The sequence below is a fragment of the Helianthus annuus genome, chromosome 15, assembly GCF_002127325.2.
Source record: "Helianthus annuus cultivar XRQ/B chromosome 15, HanXRQr2.0-SUNRISE, whole genome shotgun sequence".
NCBI classification, from domain to species: domain Eukaryota; kingdom Viridiplantae; phylum Streptophyta; class Magnoliopsida; order Asterales; family Asteraceae; genus Helianthus; species Helianthus annuus.
Window position 1 is genome coordinate 121,621,216 of NC_035447.2, and position 6,223 is coordinate 121,627,438.

Consider the following 6,223-nt stretch of genomic DNA (forward strand, 5'->3'; position numbering starts at 1 on the left):
TGATTTTGTATTTACTTGTTCCTTAAGATAAGTATTTACTTGTTCCCTAAGATAAGGGATTGTATCTTGTATTTATATTGAGGTATCAATGAAAGAGAATTCAATTGAGTCATATCATTCTTCATTGGCAACAAAATGTCTTTAAAAGCAATTCCTATATCTGATGTTTGCGAGACATACGAATGTGGACTTCATGAAGGGTTCGAAACGTAATTATAGTGGGGGTGTTAATGTTAGAAATTGTGAAACCAATACGTTGCGATGGGCGTGAAAATTTGTATAGATGAATTGTAAAGTGGTGTAGGTGGCGACACACAATGGTAATGTGTAGTGTAATGCTTGCCAACTTAAACCCCTTTTAAGTTAGAAGGATTTTTAATAGTAAGCAATTTCAATTGTTTTGAACTTCTAGTAAATCTGAAAATGAAAGTAATAAGTTTATAATTTCTAGTAAGTTATAAATTGGAATGAAATTAAAAGGCAAAAAGTAAAATAGACATGTAAAAAGAAAATTTGTCAATATAGAAAAAGAAAAGGAAGAAAAAAAGGTTTGTACAAAGTGCATTGAAACTTTGAAATAACAAAAACGTGTAATTTGCATATCATATGTTGGAAATTTGATTAAAATAGCATTTTTCACGAATATAGGAAAATGATTTTTTCTTATTTTGGACTAGAAATAAATATAAGAAACAGATGTTTCCTTATATATTTATTTGTGGGTTTGTATTCTATGTTGGAAGAGCTTTGCAATGAACTAAACCACGTCCAAAACGGAGCTAAGATGAATGAGATATCGATGCTCAAAGTTTGTTGTTTGAAACATTAAATGCTGAAATAAAAAGGGAAAGTGGCACCTTGTCTCACATAGGAGGAAAGATGAAACTTAAATAGGTATTTAAGTGGGAACTCTCCATCCTTAATGTGTCATGGAAGCACACACTAAGGGTACTCGCGAAGGGGTGCTTCGCGCCCTAACTCGCCCACGCGCGCGTGGCGTGGGCGGTGAGGCACAATGTGGCGCTTTGATGGCGCACTTTGCACTTCGCATCGCCGCGAGCCGCTTGAGAGCCGCCTTTGTATTTTTGACCACGTGCGCGTGGTGAAGCACAGGGGCTGCAAGGACCGGGTGGTTGGTGATGTGACATGCAGCCGCTGGGTACTAGGCGCATGACGTGGTAGTCAAACGCATCCGCGCGCGAGTACACATGGCAGGTAGGCGCGCGGTTGCGCGCATGGAGCATGGGCACTGATGTGACGTGCGCGGCGCACCAAAGTGAGCCAATACGACGCGACTGTGCGGCGTGCTCGTATAGGCTCACAGGTGACGTGGTGCACGCGCGCAGGCGCGCATGGAATTGAGTCAGTGTGGCGCACGCGCACTTGCAGGGCGCGCGCACCAATGTGTGTTGCGCACGCGCGTAGAAGCTTCCAGCATTTAATGACAGTGCACTTACAGTTCAGCATTCGAAACTGACGAGTCAATGATTTTGACTGACAATTAAATGACGAATTAAATTGCATTGAAAACGTTTAATGCACTTTAATTCTCTGCTTTAATTCGTTTTGGCTGTTTCGAATCAGAGGCTGTATAAATACAGTATCAGATCCATTTCAGAGGAACACCAGCAACAATAGCTTTATGCTAACAATCTTCTTCACATTTCTGATCTTCTTCTTGCTCTGTTCAAGCTAGCCTTCGGGTTTTTGTGCCAACTCCGGTAGTACTCTGCTTCGGCTGTTATACCCTGGGAAACAAAACGAATGCTCCTGGGAGATTCGTAATTTGTTTTAAGGGAAGCGTGTTGAACACATGCTACAGTCAATCTGCTTCTTCTCCATTTCTTGTATTTTGATTTTTCAGTTGTAAAAGTAATATAGTTTTCCAGCTTTCTTTATAACTGTATTGTAATCATATAATAAAATTTGTTTATTTTACTTATTTACGAGAACGGTTCCTACATCATAAAAGTTAAGTGGCATGAAGTAGCAAAAATGTGTAATTTGCAAATCACAAAAGTTAAGTGTCAGAATGTGAGAAGACCTAAACAACACTGGCGCATATATGTGTTATAATTTGATATATATAATAATAAAAGAACAAGAAAAAATAGAATTTGTTACCATGTGTAATTCTAAAATTCTTTATAATAATAAAAGAACAACCAAAATTTGATTTGAATTTGTTTAGTATGACTTAAGCACTCGGTATAGTAAGCGGAAGAAATATGCCCCAAAAAACATCCACACATGTTTTAAATTGATTAAAAACAAATTTTTATTACATTGGACAATATTGTTCTGATGCGTGAAACAACAAAATTATATATCAATATAACAATTATTTGGGTTTAAAGTTAAAAAAAGGATTATAGTAAAGCATAAATAATGGCATTTTATTTGATATTTGTAAGTATTATTTTAAATAAAATACAGAAACTACGAAATATGAATAATATATTTTATTTGATACAAATCAAAATACAAAATGGAGTTTGAAATGACAAATATGAAAAGTTACATCTAAAAAGAGAGAAACATTAATAAGCATGAAAGCCATCAGCGTCTTCTTAGAATTTGATACACTACACTTATAGTTTATAAAAAGAAATTTAATTAAGAAATACATAATATATAACCTAGTTCTTTACCATCACATAAAGCAATCAAAGTCTTATAAATTATAACTAGTAGGTACAAGGGTTGTGTCCAATACTCATATCTATTGATATTGTTTCAATGCTTTAAGTTGATTAACTAAAATGGGATATGGCTTATATACTCACCTGGACAAAACTACCTGTTGGATTCTTGTGCGAAGCTAGAATTCTAGGGCAACATCAAATCCCTGTAAATGAAACTACAAGCAAATCAACTAAAATAAAATTAATGAAACAATTCAAATACTAATCCAAGAAAATGGACCACATTGTAGATAAAACCACACTCTTTTATTAATTTAATTTTTTCACAAAAATCGTTACATTAAAAAGACCTTATCAATGTTGTAATTTTTAAATTAACTATGATAGAGAATATAATATGACCAAAACAATAGAAAAGAATAGGAACAGAAAATCACTGTAATATCAAATGGCACCTATACTCTAGCGTTAGTAGCTTAAACTTAAATATCTTTGGTAAAAATAACTTTGATTCCTATATCAAAATAAAATATGGTTAGAGAAATTAAATACTATAGTCCGCAAAACAGATCAATTTGTATTCAAGTACTTACAACCAATTGTTGTTTCAAACGGGTCAAATAAAGTTTGATTCTAATGTTTATTGCTATAAGGGAAACGGGTCAAGGAGGTTAAAAGTCATCTAACGTTTATTTCTGATGCGTACCTCACTACCTTGTAAATCAGCCTAAAAAGTAGATTTTTTTAATGAAAATCAACACTATAGTTAGCAATATAAAAGGGGGAAAACTGTATGGGGGTCGACCGAACCCAACTCAATCTAACCCATTTTAATTTATAGTTAGTTTGATCGTTTAACGGAACTCGATTGACATTACCGAACCTTGCCAAATGCTACGTTACCAACCCACCTACCTTACAAACACATTTGGCATGAACTCGATCAGCGTGTTACTGAACCTTGCCAAATGCTAACCCACAAGTCTTACCAACTATATATTATAATAATATGGTTTTCGATTCAAGTATTATTTACTATAACTATTTATGATTTTAAATTGAGAGACAACAAATGTTGAGGGACAAAACCAATATATTAATACAATTCCCACAATCAAGAATCAACAACCACTGGCTCGATTTTGACTCCTCATAATGGTTATCATCATCATGGATCCATTTTTCATATTTCACTTTCACTTGATCATCAACTACAAAATCGCTAAAGAATCAGCTAAGATAGATAAAACTAACTAAAAATCAAATACCAACTACAAAATCCCTAAAGAATCAATTAAGGTTGATAAAACTAACTAAAAATCAAATAATTCTCATTCTTTATAACTTCAATTTTATGTTAAAACACTATAACTAATAACTAACCATATAACATTTACTTAGTTCAATCATATTTGTCACACCCTCAAAATACCACATGTGGAAACCCCACGAGGCGTGTGACGTACTAGGATCAGCCACTAATCACATTGAACTAATAACGATATATTAAATCAAAGTTCCCATTTATTAAGATATTGTATTTTCAAAACATAACTTAAAACCCAATCATGTTCAGCGGAACCATAACGTAAATCATTGTTCAACTGTTACAAAATCCAAGTGTATGAAAACCAATAGACTTGTCACTCTTTCCAAGTAACTTGACCCATGACCACTCTAGCAATCCAGATAGCAAGTTCCATATCCAAGAATCTAACGACCTGCAAGCATGCGGACAAGTGTATCAGCACAAAGCTGGCGAGTTCACAGTTTTATAAAAACGTTTAGTTGCTAAGTGTTTAATTCAGTTTGAAAACATGTTGATAATAACTCGAGTACCGCAAGATGGCGTCAGTTTGTTTGCCCGTTCCCAATGCCCTATCAAACATTGGTCATGTGGTTAAGATCATTAGTTTACGCCTGTCCTCTCAGGTACGGTGTGAGGTTGCCAAGCCTAATAGCGCTATCAACTAATACCTCGTTACTTCTCAGGTAACTAGTTCGGTAGTAAGATGGGACTTAAGGTGATAGGTGTGAGTGTATTATCCAACATCCCAGTTTAACCCTGAAAAGACGTATTCCTCTCAGGAATACCCGTTTGTTTCTCCAACCCACCGGGACGCATGCTCAAGGACTAGTGAACTCACCTTGGTTTGCTCGGTATGTTTATTTACTTGTTTAATCGTTTCCCAACTACGTCCTAACATGGTTATCAATAACAGTTAGGATTTCACCCAAGCATTTCATGTGTTAAACACATAACATGTAATATATATCATCACGTAATAAACCGTTCAAACCACATACGGATTAACATGCAAGTCCATATACACGTAACAGCTTAGTAGCCCAAAACATCACATATTCAAGTGTGCGGCCCAGTTACTTCGGGGCCCAAATAAGAGTGCGCGACTGAATAGTTGGTCCCCAATTCTGTTCGGCCCAAATCATAAAACATGTATGTGTGTGTCACAACTATTAACAGGCCCATCAGATTGTACGATCCTCTATGGAGTGTGCGACTAGGTTCAGCATGTGCGACATAGTTCCAATGTGCGACCATAATATGAGTGTGCGACCACTAGTGTTTAACCAGTGTGTGTGCGATCAGGAGATGGTGCTATTCCACTGTGCGACTGACCAAGAGGTTACTTGGTCGGCCGGTAACAAGTCCATAACCGTTTCACTTTCACATTTACACCATCAAATAACAACTTTCCATACAAATACACCAACCCTAATCATCATCTAGCAGTTATATCTTCATTATGCATCAATCAAGAACATCTCATCATGCAAATTAAAACCATGAATCGCACATTCCATCTCATTTGTAATTCATAAATATCAATCCTAATCATCATCTAATAATGAATCTAATCGTCATCAACATTTGGCCAGGTCAACCCATCTCGAGTCTCCTAAGCATTCTCATGAACATTTGTTATCATACAAACCCTAGTTTTATAACACAACATTCAAACACAATAACAATCGATCTAACTCATTAATCATCATTATTTTATGTGCCAACAGCCCTACATCATTCCATTAATTATCACCACAAATTCATCAATCACTATGATGCATCCCTAATTATTTTCTGTAACACCCTGAAAATATAAAATTATGATTTTATATTTTAAAACGGCAATAAATGAAATAAACTAACTAGGAATAAAAATAACCCAGTTAGTTAAGTATCTTGTAGTAACATGGAGTTTGAATAAAAACATCTAAAATGGAGAAGAACTAATAGATGAGGGGCCAAAGATGTTAAAGATCAAAGTAGTTTTAATAAAAAAAAAATCCAAACACACATTTGTGTGTGTCTGGAACGATCAAGAACACAGGGGGCGACCAACTCACCCTCAAACCCTAGTTTCAACCATTTGATCAAATTGAAGGCTCTAATATGTTCCAAATCGAAATCCAAACATAAAATAGTGATCACCTCAGTAAAGGGATTATATGGTATGTTAAATTTCATGATTTGATTCCATCTTGAATTCTAGATGAACACATGAGATTCGAAATTGAGCTTGCATGATTGTTGTTTGGATGAAATTGTAATGAAA